Raw genomic sequence first — 18860 nt, forward strand, 5'->3', positions numbered from 1 at the left:
AAGGTTTCAGAACATGATTTCATCCCCTTCATCCAAAGTGACCCTGATTTCGACAAGATGTGGTTCATGCAAGACGGACCTCGACACCATCGAAGCAGAAGAGTGTTTGATGTCCTGGAGGAGCACTTTGAGAACCGCATTCTGGCTATGCGGTAACTACAGGCAATCACCCATCAGATATCTTTCTGCCGGGCTATATTAAAGACAAAGCGTACAGCAATAACTCCAGAAAAATTGCTGAGCTGAAAACATCCATTCAGGAGGTCATCGACAGCATCGATGTTCCGCCACATCAGCGAGTCATGCAGAATTTCGCTGTTTGATTGCGCCATATCATCGCCAATGAAGGCAGGCATATCGAACATAACATAACATAAATCCGAATATCTGTAATGACGTTTACATGTTGAATACAGTGTGTGTACGCCGTAGTTTGAAACTAATTTATGTTTCTTTTCATATAGTTCAGTAACTGTCACACTGTATGTAATATGTAAGGAAGTGGGTCATATATGAAAGGGCAACGTTATTACCAAAAATCTTGATAAGTGCTTGACCGATTTCTTTTAAATTTTTATGCAGTACGCTAATGAACATTCGGACATCGGATAGACATAGGGTATACACAAGGTGTCTCATTTTGATCTATACCGGCCGATATCTCTGGAGTGGCACAATTCTGCAAAAAAGTCTCCAGTAAAAGTTGCAAGGTTTGAAGGTCATGGAATGGTTACCTCGAAATGACCCTGAACCCTGATTTCAAGGCCAAAGCAAGTTCATTTTTGCAAATGGTAACCCCTATTTTTGTTCCTTATTCGTAGTCTACGCGAAAAAATACGCATTGTTTGAAGGGAACATTTTTTTCAAAAAACCAATGGTTTTTCGCCAGAGGGCACACAATTATAACTTTCCCAGGTTACCAGTATCTCGAGAACGAAGCAAGATCGGGAACAATTTTCAATGAAAATCTTGCTTGGTTTCTGAACTCTGTCCACTGGTGAAATTTTCATGAACTTGAAATGGCCTTGAAATTATTCAGTAGGGATTAACCCGAAAGCAAGTACCGTCGGCTTCAGTGGAACCCCAAGTTTGCAACACGTGGGGGTTGCCCAACGGACTTCGCACATCGTTAGCCCTGAAAAGGCCTGATTAAAATGGTTCTCTCTGGAAATTTATGATCTCAGACGTTCGATCAACTGACCATTTTGCTTAATGGACATTTGCACTTTCTATCGGCAACTGGTCTCGACCTCATTCAATGTCTGATGGGTGATTGCCCGCAAAGCTGCCACAGTCCTTTCTCTGACATCTTCCGGTGTCGTCGGGGAAGTGGAGCAAACCTTCTGCTTCACAGTTCCCCATAAGAAGAAGTCCATTGGTGTTAAGCCTGGCGATCTCGGCGGGAATTCGCGAATTGCACTACCGATATCAATCCATCGATTTGAGGAAGTTGCATTAATGTACCTTCTGATAGGTGTTCGTATGTCTAGGGGGATATTTTCTAATAAAGGAAGTACTAAATTCTGGGGAAATATGAAGACAGCGCAAGCCGTTCAACGTTACTCCGTAAAAAACAGGACCTATCACGTAATCTCCAACTATGCCCGCCCAGACGTTGATTGACCACCTTCTCTGTGTTCGGTGATCTCGTTGCTAGCGAGGATTAGCTTCCGCCCTGTAGTGTGCGTTGTGGAGATGGGTTCCTCCCGCGTTGTCGAAGTTTGCCTCGCCTGTAAAGAGAGTGCGTGCGAAGAAAAAAGGATCACGACGTATTTGCGTATCGGCCCATCGACAAAATGCCAGGCTCAGGACCTCAGGCTCAATTGCTTGGGTGATACGTAAGCGATATGGGTTGAATTTAAAGTATCTTAAAACATGGAATACCGTTGATCGACGCACGCCATGCATTCGATGAATCTGACGAGTCGAAAGGTGTGGATCGTCAGCGACGATAGCACGAACTCCCATCGGAATCGCCTGTCTCGGGCCCGTCTTTCGTCTGCCTTTTCAATGTCCTTCTTTCAGCTCCTCTTAGCAGAGGCCTAATTGAAACCTTCGTGTGATCACGGGCATCGGGATACCTTTCGGCATACAATCGTTGCGCGGCTGCATAATTATCGCGGCACTCGACAACAATTTTTATCATTCTCACTATGTAAGTAGGCTGTTTACGTTCTTATGTTGGTTACGCCACGTAGCGCTCTGTATGAAAATCACTGACTGTGCTGTGTGCGGTCTGTGGCTGGTTGGCGTTGTTGGAATATTCGCTTGTGCAGTGTTGGGCAGTTGGATGTGAACAGCGCGTAGCGTTGCGCAGTTGGAGGTGAACCGCCAGCAGTGGTGGATGTGGGGAGAGAGATAGCAGAGTTTTGAGAGGTTGCTATAAGCGGACGTGTGTCCGTCAGAAAAAGGAAATTTGTAAAGATGGATGTCATGAATTGATAGATGTATGCATGATGACTTTTGAACACTATTAAGGTAAATACATTGTTTGCTCTCTATCAAAATCTTTCATTTGCTAACTATTAGTTAGTGCCTTCAGTAGTTAGAATCTTTTATTTAGCTGGCAGTATTGGCGCTCGCTGTATTGCAGTTGTTCGAGTAACGAAGATTTTTGTGAGGTAAGTGATTCATGAAAGGTATAGGTTACTGTTAGTCAGGGCCATTCTTTTGTGGGGATTATTGAAAGTCAGTTTGCGTTGCGCTAAAAAATATAATGTGTCAGTTTAGTGATGATCAGAATAAGTAAAGGGAGAAATCTCTGAGTACGTTCAGTTTTGATCAGCTGTTTGAAAGTCAAATAACGTAAGAGGTTTACCAGCACAGTGATTCATAATTTTTCTAAGGGGACGTTTTAACTATTTCTAACGGCGTGTAACCATCCGTTTCGGATTGATTAGAGTCGAAAAATAAGTTGTTCTGATCACTTTTACTGTTATTGGTTTTCTTAGGTTTTTCCTTTAATGAAACATCCAGCAAGAGTGTTGCATAACAACTGACTTATTACAGCGTACACTACCCGTTTGTTTACTCATGCTCTCTGTCGTTAACGCCACAACGTGTAGCCGAAACATACAGTTGAGCTCTTTCAGAAAATTAGTTAGGTGCCTAACGGATGTGTGTTTTCAAGAGGGCACCTTTACATATCTCGAAATTGATGTAAATAATAAAAAAAGGAAATAGCGCATGGTAACCCGTCCATTCCATATGGGGAGAGAAGGTAGAAACAAAAGACGGGCCCGAGAAAGTCGATTGCGAAACAAGGTGACTCAGATAAATTTTTCTCTTATGGGCTCCAAACATTCGTGTTGAGATTAATTTTGCTTGTACGGATTTGGAAAAATTTAACTTCGCAGGAACTCATTAGAGTCTTGCGAGACGAAATTGGAAATTTGCGGTAAGGTCTTATGGGACCAAATTGCTGATGTCATCGGTCCCTAAGCTTACACACTACTTAATCCAACTTAAACTAACATAAACTAAGGACAACACACACACACACACACCCATGCCCGAGGGAGGACTCGAACCTCGGACGGGAAGGGCCGCGCGAACCGTGCAAGACGCCCTAGACCATGCAGATACTCAACGGGGCAGACGAGATTGTTCCACGAGGCGAAATTCATCAAAGTTCGACAAGGTGGAATTTGTCCAATTCCCTTAACAAACATTCTTTCTCTGTCCATATCATGCCAGTCAAGAATCATTGTAAGTAAACACAGCCGAGAAATTCTGAGAGTCTCCAAAGGTGAAAATTTCTTTGAACGCCAGTCATGATATCAAATTCCCCGATAATGACGCTTATTAGCTAGCCTCAAAGCTCCACCCTTCTCTTCTCTGATTGTGCCGGCACAAGCACAATGCTGGTGTCTGATTCGGCAGCTTCCAAGTGGTGTACATTGGGTTCCGCTCATGTTGACGGTATTTACTTTTAGGTTAACCCTACTGAAGAATTTCAAGGCCATTTCAAGTTCATGAAAATTTCACCAGTGGACAGAGTTCAGAAAACATACAAGACTTTCATTGAAAATTTTTCCCTATTTCGCTTCGTCCTAGAGATAATGGTAACCTGGGAAAGTTACAATGAAGTGGCCCCTGGTGACAAACCATTGGCTTTTCGGAAAAATTTCCCTACGAGCAATTAATATTTTTTCACGTGGAATACGAATTGGGAATAAAAAATATGGGCTACCATGCTAAATAACTCGGAAACGGAGCAACGTATCGAATTTCTTTCTTAACATTTATGTCTCAGTAGAACCTGCCCTCCAACATCTCTACAAGCGTTTCAGACATTTTCTGACCGCCCTGTACATATATATATATATAAGAGGAAACAGCAAAATTGAATGATTAGAGTACTACTACACAATCTGAATATGCAATAACAATAAATACGGTTCAGAAAGAAGGGGAAGGGGAGAAGGACAGAGGAATGGGAGGAAACGGAGATAGAAAGTGGATAGAGAGTGAGGACAGGAGAAGATGGAGAGAGAGGGGAGGAGAAGATGGAGATGGAAAGGGGGTGAGGTGACTGACAGAGAGAGGGGAAGAGAGTAGGGTAGGAGGAGATGGAGAAAGTTGGGAGATGAGAAAATGGACAGTTGGAGAGGGGAGAAAAGAGGTTATGTACAGAGAGAAGGGAAGGAGGAGGAGAGATGGGCAAAGAGAGGGAAGGAGGGATATTGGGTGAGGGGGGGAGAAGTAGATTAGGACGTTTATCCATTCCCTATACGTATTACAAACGTGCGGTTTCTCTTTTCCTTCTTTTCCATTTAATGAGACTGATCCACAGCAACGTGTGGCCTGGAACAGCTAGTAAAATATGATATCTGGCATACACTAATCGTCTTGTGCTGGTTTTCTCCAAAAAAATCTCAATATTTGTGTCCGCTTTTGCTTGAGCAATGAATGTAAGCTCACTGGACGAAATATTAGTAATTCCCTTAAGAGACACACTGGTCGCTTTGGAATGCTGACGTAAGTCACGGCTATGAAGTGTTGTGTATGTCCCAGTTGGTTGTATGAAATCAGCGCTGTAAGACTGGACAGAATGGCAAAAACGAGCTGTTGTTGAATGTGCCCGAGGTCACACAGCGAGCGAAGTCGTCCGACTTGTCGGTGTATCAACGCGGACTGTCCAAAGTTTCCACGAGGAATGGTGTACCACTCGCAATAAGATCCTACCCGACAAGGAACGCAAACGAGTGTCACGTCTAGTAAATGGCAATCGTTTTCGAACTCCACCGTAATTTCTACAGTGATTTTGTGATCTATACCCATCATGCCTGTTTGCACCTGTGTAACAGACGCAGAATTCCATCTCGTTCATCATGTGTACAATTGCCTTTTTATAACTTGTGATAACTTTCATGAAATGGCTAATTTCGCATTCCGCGCTGTATAAAGACTTGGCAGTGTGTAGACAAGCGAAATATATGATTCAAATGAAACCTGGTCAGCGCACGTAAGGTGGCACCACGTAGCTGACGGTATGGTGATGCCATCTATTGGTACAGAGACTGACGCGTGCCCACCGTTTCATGTTGCATAGCACCAGTGTGGTTTCACGCCGAAGAGAAGATGGTCACACAAGTTGCCGTTCACTACCGAACATGCTGGCGAGTAAGCAGGAACAACGTGGAGTGATTAGATTTTTGGCAACGGAGGGAGTTGGAGGTCGTGAAATGTATCGACGGATGAAGTCTGTGTACGGTGAGTACAGTCTGAGTCGCTCAAGTCTTGTGGAATGGCGCAAACGATTCCTTGAGGGGCGCGGGTCACTGGAAGACGATGCTCGACCTGGACAGGCTCATTGTGTCATCAAACCGGAAATGGTTGCGGAAATGCTTTCGTCTTGGACAACCGCAGAATCACCGTGGACGAGATCCATCGGTTACTAGGTATTAGCTTGGGCACGGCCCACACCATAAGGCATCAACACCTGAATTTTCTACAAATCTGTGCGCCGTCGGTTTCCCACCAACTGACCGCCGAACAGCGCAATACTCGAATGGCTCTGTCTTTGAGTCATCTGCAACGTTATCATGAGGAGGAATACGGCTTTCTGTCACGTATTGTCACCGGTGACGAAACACGGTGTCATCATTTTGAACCGGAAGGCAAGCGTCAGAGGAAGCAGTAGAAACATGCGACTTCACCACCTCCAAAGAAATCAAAGGCCACGCACACCATTTCTGGTGTCCTTTTTTTGACCACAAGGGCCACTGCTTGTCGAATTCCTCGAACAGGGAACCACAATCAATGTCCAGCGTTATTAAGCCTCTTTACTGAACCTTGGATGAGCCATCAAGTCGAAACGCCGAGGCACGTTGTCCAATGGCGTTATCCTCCTGCAAGATAATGCCCGCCCACACACGGCCAATGCGGTGAAGACGACATTGCAGCAGTTTCGGTGGCAAACGCTGGAACATCCACCGTAAAGTCCCGACCTTTCACTGTGTGACTTTCATGTGTTTGGACCTCTAAAACAAACTATTCGCGGACATCGATCCGTAACGGACGACGAAATGTGTGACTGGGTCCAGGCCTGGATCCTACAGCAGCCTGCTAGCTTCTTCAAAGATGGAATCGACCGGCTAGCGTCGCAATGGGACATTTTTGAGTTAGTAAAATCGTTACCGTTATATATCCCCAAGTGTCCCAATGTTCGTAGTGGACAATTTGCAGAGAAAGTATTTAAACACGTGTACGTGTTACACAGTTGCCAACTTCAGTGCAAGAAAATAATGTTATACCCTCATTGTAGGGAGCTCTCTGATCGGCTGTTTCATTTTTATGGTAGTAAAATAGTGAGCTGGTAATTGGGAGAGCTAAATAAGTGTAACACAATTCTCTTAGAAGCTCTCTGATTGACCTATATCCAAGAAAGTAGCGTGGCTTAAGAAGAAGTTGAGAAATGTGTATAACCTACCTGATATAGCAGTAAAATATTGAACTATGAATTGGCAGAACTAAATATGTGTGTTGGTTTAGAATCTCTCTAATTGACCCGCTTCCAAAAAAAATTAAGACGTCATGCGCTTGCAGCACACCTTAATGTTGGCAACCCGACGGCTAAATATGAAAGACGGTGCAAAGACGCTGTTGCCTACCTACTAATTTATCTTGTTGTTCAATTAGTATAAAAACTTTCCCATTCCTATGTCTGTGATAAAGGCAGTATATTGTACTCAGCATGGTTTGTGTAAAAAATAAACTTGGAATGCGTTTAAACTAGCAACATATGACACAGGGAGGCGAGGATGTGAGTACTGAGGACCGCTCCTGAAAAGACAACGATGGGATGATGAGTTGAAAAAGGTTGAGAACTACTGGCCTGCAGCACCCTAGCACCGAAATGAAACACTGCATTAAGCAACGTTGGCTATAGCGTCAGGTGCATTGCGCACAGTATCATGCGATAGCCAAAGCTGGTAGCAGAAGACTCGTCATAGTAGCTGCTCGAGTTCCAGCGACGTCTTCCGTTCCAGTAATATTGAAACGAGAAACCAAGTAAATGTATTAGTACTGAGGATACGAACAGCAACGGCACAAAGGTGAAAACTGGTCCACATTACCTACGAGTGGACTTCGAAAAGTAAGTTATTCTCATGACCGGCCAACTAACATTCACTTAAAAGTGACAAGATATCTGACATTATTTTTTCAACATAGACAGCAGCTCTCAGTAAATGACAGTCTGAACGTTATACCAATCGTTCACTTCCTCGACGATAAAAATTCGCTTCTTGGTTACGGAGCCCTTCGAGAATCGCTGTGTGAACGTCATCTTCGTTGAACAATCTCTTCCCCCCACCCCCAGATATCCTTTCAGATTGCCGAGAAGATGGAAACAGCACGGTGCAAGATCTTCACTTCCCGATCAGCACTATCCACGTATGTTAGGCTTTGATCAAATTCTAAGAACTTCAGCTTTGAAGCAGTCTTGTTGTACAGTGGTCTTAGCACGGGACGACATTTAAGTTACTTTCTGAAGTCCCTACGTAATTGTACAACACTTTCAAATCGTAGGTCATCTCGTTTATAAGACACCTATGGTTTAAAAGACAGATTAGATTTCGGACAGAAATGCAGCTTAATGTTTGAAATCGATCTAAAGTCGGCATAAATTGTTGCAAAAATATGTTATTTCCTATTATATGTGCATGGAAAACGTGTGTTTCATAACACTCCGGTGGCACACTTTACTTGTCGAACAGTGTTGAAACGTCCCCTTAGAAAAATTATAAATGACTGTGCTTAAACTGACACACAATATTTTTAGCGCAACGCAATCTGACTTTCAAAAATCCCTACAAAAGAATGGCCCTGACTAACAATAACATGTACCTTTCATGAATCACTTACCTCACAAAAATCTTCGTTACTCAAACTACTGCAATACAGCGGGCGCCAATACTGCCAGCTGAATAAAAGATTCCAACTACTGACGGCACTAACTACTGATAGGCATAGTTAACAAATTAAAGATTTTGATAGAGAACAAACAATGTATTTACCTTAATAGTGTTCAAAACTCATAATATGTATAACAGTTCGTGACATCCAGTCTTACAAATGTACTGTCTCTGATGGACACACGTCCAGATCATCCGCTCTCAAAACTCCGCCATCTCTCTCCCCACATCCACCACTACTGGTGGCTCACCTCCAACTGCGCAACGCTACGCGCTCTTAACAGCCAACAACCCAACACTACAATAGCAAATTCCAACAGTGCAAACCAGCCACAGACTGCACACAGCACAGTCAGTGATTTTCATATAGAGCGCTGAGAGGTCTCTGCTGGATTCCTTTAATGTTAATTTCTTAAATCTGTTGTCATTTACGGCATAAATTCCTCTTCTAAATTTACTGTGGCGTTTTTCTGACTAACTGGGAGGAGACTGAGCAGTGGAACGTGTTACTTTTACACATAAACAAGAACGATCTGTCACACTACTACACTTTAAAACACAGTTTATATGTACTTCATGTCACACAGTCTCATACGGAACCTACATCCGCTTTCTTTTATATACTGTATATGATAAGATACTGTCATCCCCCTTCCCTTCTGTGTGAGAGGATGAATGAGTAAATGTATTTCTAGTTGCATGCTTGAGGGTAGCAGACAAGCCTGTCTGCTAGAGAACAGTAGGACCAACGTCGGAACAGGTAGCTACGCTTTCCAAAAGCAGAGAGGTTTCTATTCTTAGTATGGACCTGTCTGTCCCTTGTCATGTTGGTATAGGAAGCTGCCCCTCTGGCCACTTCCGTTTGTATTTGTGAGCCACCCTCAGGAAGGGACCACGGCAGTCTGTCCACGGCGAGCGTCTGAAGTGGTAAGATCTCCGGCTAAGTGCGTGTCTGCTAAGTACGTAGGACAATGGATTTCTTAAGTTCAGCCTAACCTAAAATTTAATCACCTTTATTTCAGGTTTAGCTCTAAAATATCTAATGTTATCTTAAATTTCAACGCATTGTAATTCGAGTGTGAAGTGCAGAATATATTCCGGTAGTTGCTTTGTCACTACTTTGTGAGTAAAGTGGAACCACGTGTTGATCAGTAACTCTAACTAAGTTCATCAATCTTAAATGCGATTGTGCGTGAGATTATAACGTCTCGTCTTGGCAATATTTTTCAATATAGCAACTTTTCTTTATGTTCAACCCACGTCGGGTGTACTTTGTGAGACCAGTACCACGTGCTTATACAATTGTTTGACCCATCAGGTTAATAGTAAGACGATAGTAAGGCACCAGCTTAGTTATAACTCAAGTTTAATATGCTGAAATTTCAATGATCAATGTTAAAATAAATTTCCAAATATAAACTGATTTATTTCTTTTTACTTAAATTCTCATTTATATGTATATATCACCGGTGGTCGTATGACTATTAAAAGATTATAATTAATGTTAGTCTGGTTGGGAATCTGGTAAGCTAGACTGGATACCTGGTGAAACAGTTGCTCAGCAATGCAAGGTTAACTTCCCCAGACAGCTCACAGCTTTTAACCCGCTTTTATTATCTTGAATATTAGGACCGCTTACACCTCAAATTAAGCAACAACGTTACAGCGCTACATGGTGTTACCAACATAAAAACCTAAATAGCCTACTTACAGTGTCTATATGAGTGAACACAGAGATCACTGGGTACGGGAATTCATGATCCTCCAGCACAAACAGTCTTAGAGAAACCTTGATAAACAGTCTGGATGACTGGTTTGCAAAATCAAGTTACCCTGAATAGAACTGCATCGTCGCAGATCTCCACATTCATTAAACGTTGAGGGTGACAATTATTAAATTATGGAAAAAAAGGAAGCTAGTTTTAAACTACTGCGCGCACACACTTCATGCAACATGTAAATGTCATTACAAATATTCAGATTTAGGTTATGACATGTTCGATATGCCTGCCTTCATTGGCGATGATGTGTTTAAAGTAGGTCGGCTTGAGTGGCCGAGCGGTTCTAGGCGCTACAGTCTGGAACCGCGCGACCGCTATGGTCGCAGATTCGAATGCTGCCTCGGGCATGGATGTGTGTGATGTCCTTAGGTTAGTTAGGTTTAAGTAGTTCTACGTTCTAGAGGACTGATGACCTCAGAAGTTAAGTCCCATAATGCTCAGAGCAATTTTTTGTTTAAAGTAACATTTGCATGCTGAGCTTTTATTAGCAGAAAACGTAATTTGTTAGTAATTAAATAAAGAAACAATATGAGCCGTAGATATAGTCCACGGCTGTATAAATATTGTATGCAGCCGCTGGAAACATTTGAAGATTTTTGATCGTCAGGTCATTTGCAGAATAAGAGGCACCTTTTGTTTTCTAGGTCTTGTCCAGATCGGACGTATTTTGGCACACCGCCATTAATACTACGTTATTTTATTAATACATTCACGAGTTGCAACCAAACGGCACTCGTAATTGCATAATGCAAGTCTCAATGTAAGTGTCTTAATTTAATTGTGTTTTATTTCAGAATATACTGTTATTACTATGTTTTATTTTGTATCTTTAGTCATTGTAAGATTGTTGCGTGACTTGGCATGGCAAAAGGTTCCGTACTTTTAAGCAAAATGTCGTCCAGCTCGATCCACCCTCGTCTTCTGTGGCTGTCTTATTACGAAGTCCGATTGTAGTAAAACACAGAAAGAAGAAACACAGTTTAAAAAATACATGAACTGACATTTAACAAAAAAAAAAGCCACGCTCAAGCGCCGAGAGCTTGTATGACATTTAATACTCATTACTGTAATGCATTGTCTTATCTTGATCCAGGTACGAACGGTTCAGCTAAAATTAAATTAGCGACTTCGTGTCTGGAAGCAATGTTATATGTACTAAATTGTCTTCCTTTTGTTACATGTTTATTGGATACTACAAACTGGATACGAGACCATTGGAATACGTTGAAGTAAGGCGAATTGTATGTCGTCACCTGAAATTACGCTGCAATCGCGGGTACAAGGTAAGGCACCGCATCTTTACATCAGCAATCTTCCCCAAGCGCTTTGTATTATCGCAACTTGCTTGGTAGATCTATCACAATTTTCCGCTACATCGCGGTTTCCAAAATTATTTTTATTATTCATACGGTGCAACAATACAGTTTTATCAGTTCACAATATGGCCGACTTTAGTTCTGTGCGACGTAATACGGCCTGCAGCCAATAGTGTTCAAAATTCCACCATTACTTACGACAGTGATTTTCTTGTTCAGACATTGTCGCACAGCGAGATTAATTTTTACATTTATTCTAATTACACATAAGAGTTTAAATTTTTATTATGTCATACATTACGTGTGGCATGGTATTGACCAGAAAACAATTAGCAAAGATGGAGAACCAGAGACTGCAAACACAGACGCAATCCGATTTTGACATGCCATTAATAATGATAGTGACGTTACGGTTGACTCGAATACTAACGAGCGACATATTATTGACTATTTTGGTGACGTAAATTCAGAAAATAGGCCGGCCTCCAGTAATATGCCTAAATCTAGTTTCGAACCATTTTAGTGTCTGACGTCAGGTCTAACGACGTGGCGCGGGCGGAACAGTTGCGCTTCACTACTATTACCAGTATGTTCGATGCTATTATGAAACAGATAAATGAACAGAAACACATCATGACTGACAACTTAAATCACATGGAATCCATTCAAAATCAAATGACACAACATAAACAGGACATTGACGCACATATCGACCAACAGATGACGACTATACGCGCCACTTTGAAAACAGCTCATGACGAGATGAAAACACAAGATGAAATTAAATCAGATTTAGCGGCAGTTGAAACGTCAAGCGACACTTTGTGTAGCCGTGTTGAGGAGATAAATAACAGACTGACTGGACAAGTGTCCGACCTCAACGCAAAATTTTCAGAGTTTACATTACAACAAGAAAACACAAATAAATATGTGGACCACAAGTAAACAATCTCAGTAAAACATGCGAGTCTGTAGTTACTCAGATTAAATCTTATCCGGCAGTGCATGATGATATAAAAACGCGTATTGCCGATGAAGAAACCAAGGTTGACACAATTGACAAACAGCTTTCTGATAATGTAAGACTACGCATGACAACCATTTCTCATGCATCAATAGAGAATTACACAGTTGGATAGAGCAAAAAGACAAATATTTTGACGAGCGCTTACAAGAAAAATTTGCCTGTTGTCCACGACACTGTCGCGGAATTTATAAATAACAAGAAACACGTAATCAGGTTTGAAAATTACGTACAACTAGTGCGCAATGACGGTAATAGAAACCAAAACACACCGTTTGGCAATGAACACAAGAACATGTGAAAATTATTGGTTTTGCGAACCGTACACTTAGTGAATGTGAACGCACTTACTCTACCACAGAACTTAAAACACTCTCTATTGTGTGGGCCTTTAAATATTCCTCACGTGGGAAAACCAAAAACTATTTATCTGACAATGCTGCATTCCATACTGCTACAAATGGCGTAAATTTCTCAAAGACAATAATATTAAGAGCATTTTTATCTCAAGGTATGTTCCCCAGTGCAATTCCACTGAATCCGTGAGATTAACAGATTTATGAGAACCTACAAATCTACCAGACATACCAGTTGGGTAACATATTTGTCTTTATTTGAAGAGGTACACAACAACCTCAATGCTTGTGAAACTCCGTATACTTCTAATGAGCCCACGTTCGATCGCAAAGAAGACAACGATTGGACAACGCCGTTACCAAAACTTTCTTTTCAGCAAACAACACACGACGAAAAGGTAAGGGAAGTCTGTGCAATGTTGTCTGCAAAAGCCAAAATTACGAACAAAACTTGTGCGCGCACTGTCAAGAGTAAGCAGGAATTTAAAGCTGGTATGTTATTGCTTTTGCTTACTTACTCTAAGTCGTCTGCTCTTCAGTGGCGCAACGCGAAGTGGCGTCTGCTGTACGACGGTCTTTATGTTGTTGTAAGCATTCCGCATCCTGGTACATATCTGCTGCAGCATCCTGAAACCAACAGAATTATTGGACTATATTCTCACCGTGATCTTAGAGTATACCATGCTCAACAGTAAACACATCTATGTTTCTAATGGCTCTGAGAACTATGGGACTTAACATCTGTCGTCGTCAGTCCCCTAGACTTAGAACTACGTAAACCTAACTAACCTAAGGACAACACACACATCCATGCCCGAGGCAGGATTCGAACCTGCGACCGTAGCAGTCACGCAGTTCCGGACTGAAGCGCCTAGAACCGCTCCGCACCGCGGCCGGAAAACACTTCTATGGATCATGCATGTTATACACAACTATTAAATACACGTACCTCACAGTACTTCTACAGAGAAGCTACGTAGTATAAGAGTTTTATTTCAGCTGTTCATTTCAGCACCAGAAGGGGAAAGAAGAGATTCGTCTGCGCCGAATACTTACACCAGTTACGTAAAATTTAAAGCAATTTTCATATTAACTTTCATACAGTTGTGAAGTAGATATGTTCTCAACCTACGAGATTGACTATCTGCACCGTCAGTCACCGACTACTAACGACTGATTGACGTGAATACTTAATCATTCTACATCCTTACACTTTCACCTTAAAACTGATTGAATACGCATCTATCCATTGAACTCACAGACTTACGAGTAGCTAAAGCCATGCTTGCACTGCACACTTTCTCTCGTGTCGCGAGTATTTTTTGTGTTTGATGTTAGTTCATTGCTTTTGTTATTTGGTTATTTGTAGTTTGTGCGCTTGGTCTTATTGCTGGTGTAGGAAGTTGGGCTTGCTGCACCCCTGAAAAGACGCACATGGGAAAGGAGTACAGAGTATCAATAACGCTGACCAGTGAGAATACCGTGTTCAAAAATATGGAGGTCAGTACAGCCATGCAACATTATGCCTCCGCGCACCATAGCACCTGGACCACCAAAGATCATATTCGACAATGTGCCTCGCTGCATTACGTGGCTCGACCTCTCATCATATGAGAGTACGTCCAAAATAACTACTCAGGCTGAATCTGCTCTCATCGGAGAAGGGGCACGCGACCCGACTCCTCGTTGGTCTTGTCGCTACGCTTTTGGCACCATCGCAAAGAGTGCAGCCGCGGTGCGAGATTCAAAGGAACACAACATAACATACTGATCGTTGGGCAAAGAGAGTACCCAATGCAGCCGCCACGCCATGGAGGGGCGTGTGGAGCGTGAGATTGCGTGTCCGGCATTCCTGCTAAATTTGGTTGCAATTGCATCCGCTGTTTGACATGGGTCCCTTGTCGCCTGTTGCGCAATGTAGCGGTCATCTGCTACTGTAGCTGACCGTAGTCTACCATCTCTCCTCTGCATAGCAGTGATTGTGGCTCTGAACGCTCCCCATGCAACTGAAACAATGCTGTGAGTAATCATCGTATGTGTTAAGGCATTTATCCCACTACGATACAAGGCGATCGATTCCTGTTTTATGGCAACAGTAGGTCACTGATGGGTCCACAACCCCACCCATTCTTGCACATCCACATCCAACTGAAACCGACGTTCACATATGTCTTTCTTCAGGTCGCCAAAGATGTGAAAATCACACGGTGAAGGATCCGAGTTGTACGGTGGATGCTGCCAAATCGCTGAAGCGTAACCTTCGTCCGATTGGCAATGTGGGAGCGGGTGCTATTGTGCAACAGTATGCTTCCGTTCGACAGCCCAAGAGCTAACGGCAAACAGTGGAAACATTCCATATTTCCCCGCCAGAGAAATTCAAAGCTGTTCACACAAATTCCGGCAGGTCGTAATGACCTTATTCGACGGCAAGGGCCCACTGCTCGTAGAGTTCCTCGAATGTGCAACCACAGTCAGTGCACAGTGCTACGAAGACAGTTTGCAGAAACGCACATGAATGCTGACTGACGGTATCACTCTGTTGCACGTTAACGCCTGTCCCCACACTGCTAATCGGACAAAGACTATTCTTCAATAATTTAAGTGGGAAGCTCTGCAACATCCCCGACATTTTTGCATCTTTAGCGACCTGAAGAAAAATGTGCGTGGACGTCGGTTTCAATCGGACAAGGCTGTGCAGGAGTAAATGCGGTTTTGGATTCATCAGCGTCCGACCGCCTTTTATAAAACAGGAATGGATCAACTCGTCTTTTGAATGGAACCGTTCCATGGTCCCGTTGTGCTGGATGTTCTGTTTTTTTGACTGCCTCGTACACAAGTGTTGATGTAAAGTGTATGGGTATGAAAAAGAGCTGACAAGACGATAGAATTTTGATATCTGACTTCAGAAGAGGAGCTGTGTTTACGAAAATGCTCGAAGAATTTGTAGAGAGAAGGGAATTTAATTAACAAATCAATATGCTCGCTCCGCTGCTGCACGCATATTGCTTACAGAGTTTGACGGGCTACTTTTTTAACGGACATATTCAGATCTGAAGATGATCAAATGGAAACGAAACCGATCACAATATTTGAAATAGAAGCAATCTAGACGAAAAATAAATTTTTTTGTTCAACCATTAATTGCAGATTTTCTCCAAAATAGACAATATGTGCATTTTTAGGAAATTTAATCAGCTGGTAGATTTCTTGTGTAGAAGAAGGAAAAATGAAAGTAAAATTGAGAGCATGGCGTTTAAGGATCTGTAAGGAGCGCTAAATTTTTGGGTGCAAAGAGCTTAGCTACGTGGGAGAGAATGGTTCAAAGAAAGCTTTTGTAGATCTGCAGGATCGTGGGAGGGTGAGATTCCCATATTTAGCCTGTTGTGGGCCTTTTATCTACGATTGTTAGATGCAGACATTAGTTTCGAACGCAGTCGAGAATTAGGCCAAAATGTTTTAGTTTGGTAGTAGGGTGGGTCGACTGGTTACGGATTGCGTTGTGGAATTCCAATTGAGTGATTGTTGCATGGGGTTCGGTGGGAGTGATTTAAATTCATTTAGACGCCGCTCGATGAAGTGAAATTATTGAGGCGGATATGAAGAGGCAACTGGGAAGCCTGGAGAGTAGATGGCGGGCAATGAAGGTGGTGTCAGCGGCATACTCTGACAAGTGAATGGGAGAAAATTACGCTTCCGCAAAGTAAAGGAGATGAGTTGACACATCAGAAACTCGAGGCACGTGGGCATAACGATGGAATGGTTGCTCAGGGAAGTGAATGCTGGTCTACGCGCTTGGAAGGAAGTAGCTGCCGGAAATGCGGGGCAAACAGCATGGTCGATCTCTGAGTCAATCGATGCATTGTGCTCTTTAAATAGCAGAATGTTAAAAGCGCGGACATTCTTAATTTTCCGCTTTCTTGCAAATCCTCAGCACAATACACATTATCGCCCGCATCTCGTGGTCGTGCGGTAGCGTTCTTGCTTCCCACGCGCGGGTTCCCGGGTTCGATTCCCGGCGGGGTCAGGGATTTTCTCTGCCTCGTGATGGCTGGGTGTTGTGTGCTGTCCTTAGGTTAGTTAGGTTTAAGTAGTTCTAAGTTCTAGGGGACTGATGACCATAGATGTTAAGTCCCATAGTGCTCAGAGCCATTTGAACCAATATACATTATCGGACATACCACTGAAATAATACTTTTCTCGTGGATTAATATAGTCAAAGTTGAACAAACTCTCAACACGTTGCATTGTTGGATGATCGTTGTTTATCGTGGACGGGAATGACTGACATTAACATTCAGTTGTAGCAAGATATCCGCACACATTTTTTTATGTCACACTGAATCACTGACAAACTGAACGGAGCGAGTACTAGAAATTGCGGACATTTTCCAAAAGCCGTTATTGATTTTCTGAAGTTATTGATACTATCATATCTTACCTTCAGTAGACGTGTGGGCCCTTCTTTGGACTAAGCGTGAGTTTGGCGCATACAGGTAAGCAGCTGTACCTTAAGTGTTTTCCAGAGGTTTGTTCGAAAGAATTGCAAAGTCCTATGTAAGTAACTTGCAGGGAGATACTTCACAAGCATGTGAAGTGCCTCCACGTCATTAGATGTCTCGATTCTATATAGGATGTAACGGAAATAATTGCAGATGTTTCTATTGATGACCGAGGGCTTTGTGCTAAACGACATTACATCAATATCTACGTCATGTGCACATTAATAATTATACCTATTACAAGTCGTATGTTTTTACTTTGTTTGGTACCTCCAACTACATATGGCAAGAGCAATCCATTAATGCGTATTTTCCCCTGGGCAGCAGGTCAGGTGTTGAAGCATGGATGCATGGGTGAAAAACAGTTAGTCTATACTGACTGACGTAGTCCACTTAGTGGTGCAATTATGACTGCGCAGAAAACATCAGGTAGTGAATTATGTGACGTGTTTGGAGAACACTCATCACTGAATTCAGTAGGAAGATATTTATTTCCCTCTTCTGACAGCTGTGGAACGATGATATCAAGGAATTTAAGGGACTCTTCACATCTCTGACCTGCAGAATAGAGATTTTCTCTTTCGGAGTTGTGAGGACCGTACCATTCTTAGTTCGGAGTTCATCAATGAAGGTTCGTAGTGTATTCTTGGCGTGCCTCACGAGAGGACACAGAGAAGCAGTTTCATCCTCCAGTAATGTCTTTACCTCGGATTTTCATCTAAGCCCTTCCTTCTTCTTCCTCTTAACGCTTAGCAATTTGGCCTTGATTTTTTAAGTATCTTCTACGCGGGTTTGTCTGATGGAAAAGTTCCTCAACAGTGTGTAATGAAAATTCTATAATATTTTTCATGGCCGTATTGGATAATAACTTTCCTCAACTTTGGCTTCGCATTGTTGAACCACCAATCTATCATCACGCCTATCAGTCAAGCGCAGGCACAATGCCCTTGCGTCTTCCAGACTTTCTTCTAAGTATCTTTCATGTAACAATGATAGATTAGGTTCCACTGGTTCCTGAACCGTCGAGTCGATTGTGTCGCAAGATTGATGCGAAGCCAACATGCTGCAGTAGTCAGTGTAATTCACGGGATCAGTTTCACCTTCAATCAGAGATATTTCCAGACGCTGTGACACACAGACCCTGTCGATTCTACTACAAGACTGTGGAGCCACGTATGTGAACTCAAAAAAAAAAGAGATATCTGATTTCCCACGCGTCCTTAAGTTGTAAGTCAGGGGCTAGGCTCTTTAATTCACTAGAGACATTAAAATTCGAAATCCGATCATTGTTGTTTAAACGCAGTTAAAATCACCTCCAATTAAGAGGTCTTTCGGATTTCTTCGTGATATATTAATAATTTCTCCTTTAAAAAAAATTTCCCTGTCCGTTTTATTGGAGTTTCCTGACGGAGCATACCGATTAATAAGAGTGAAGTCAAACATTTTTGTACCTATTGCTCTGCC

The sequence above is a fragment of the Schistocerca serialis genome, chromosome 5, assembly GCF_023864345.2.
Source record: "Schistocerca serialis cubense isolate TAMUIC-IGC-003099 chromosome 5, iqSchSeri2.2, whole genome shotgun sequence".
NCBI lineage: Eukaryota > Metazoa > Arthropoda > Insecta > Orthoptera > Acrididae > Schistocerca > Schistocerca serialis.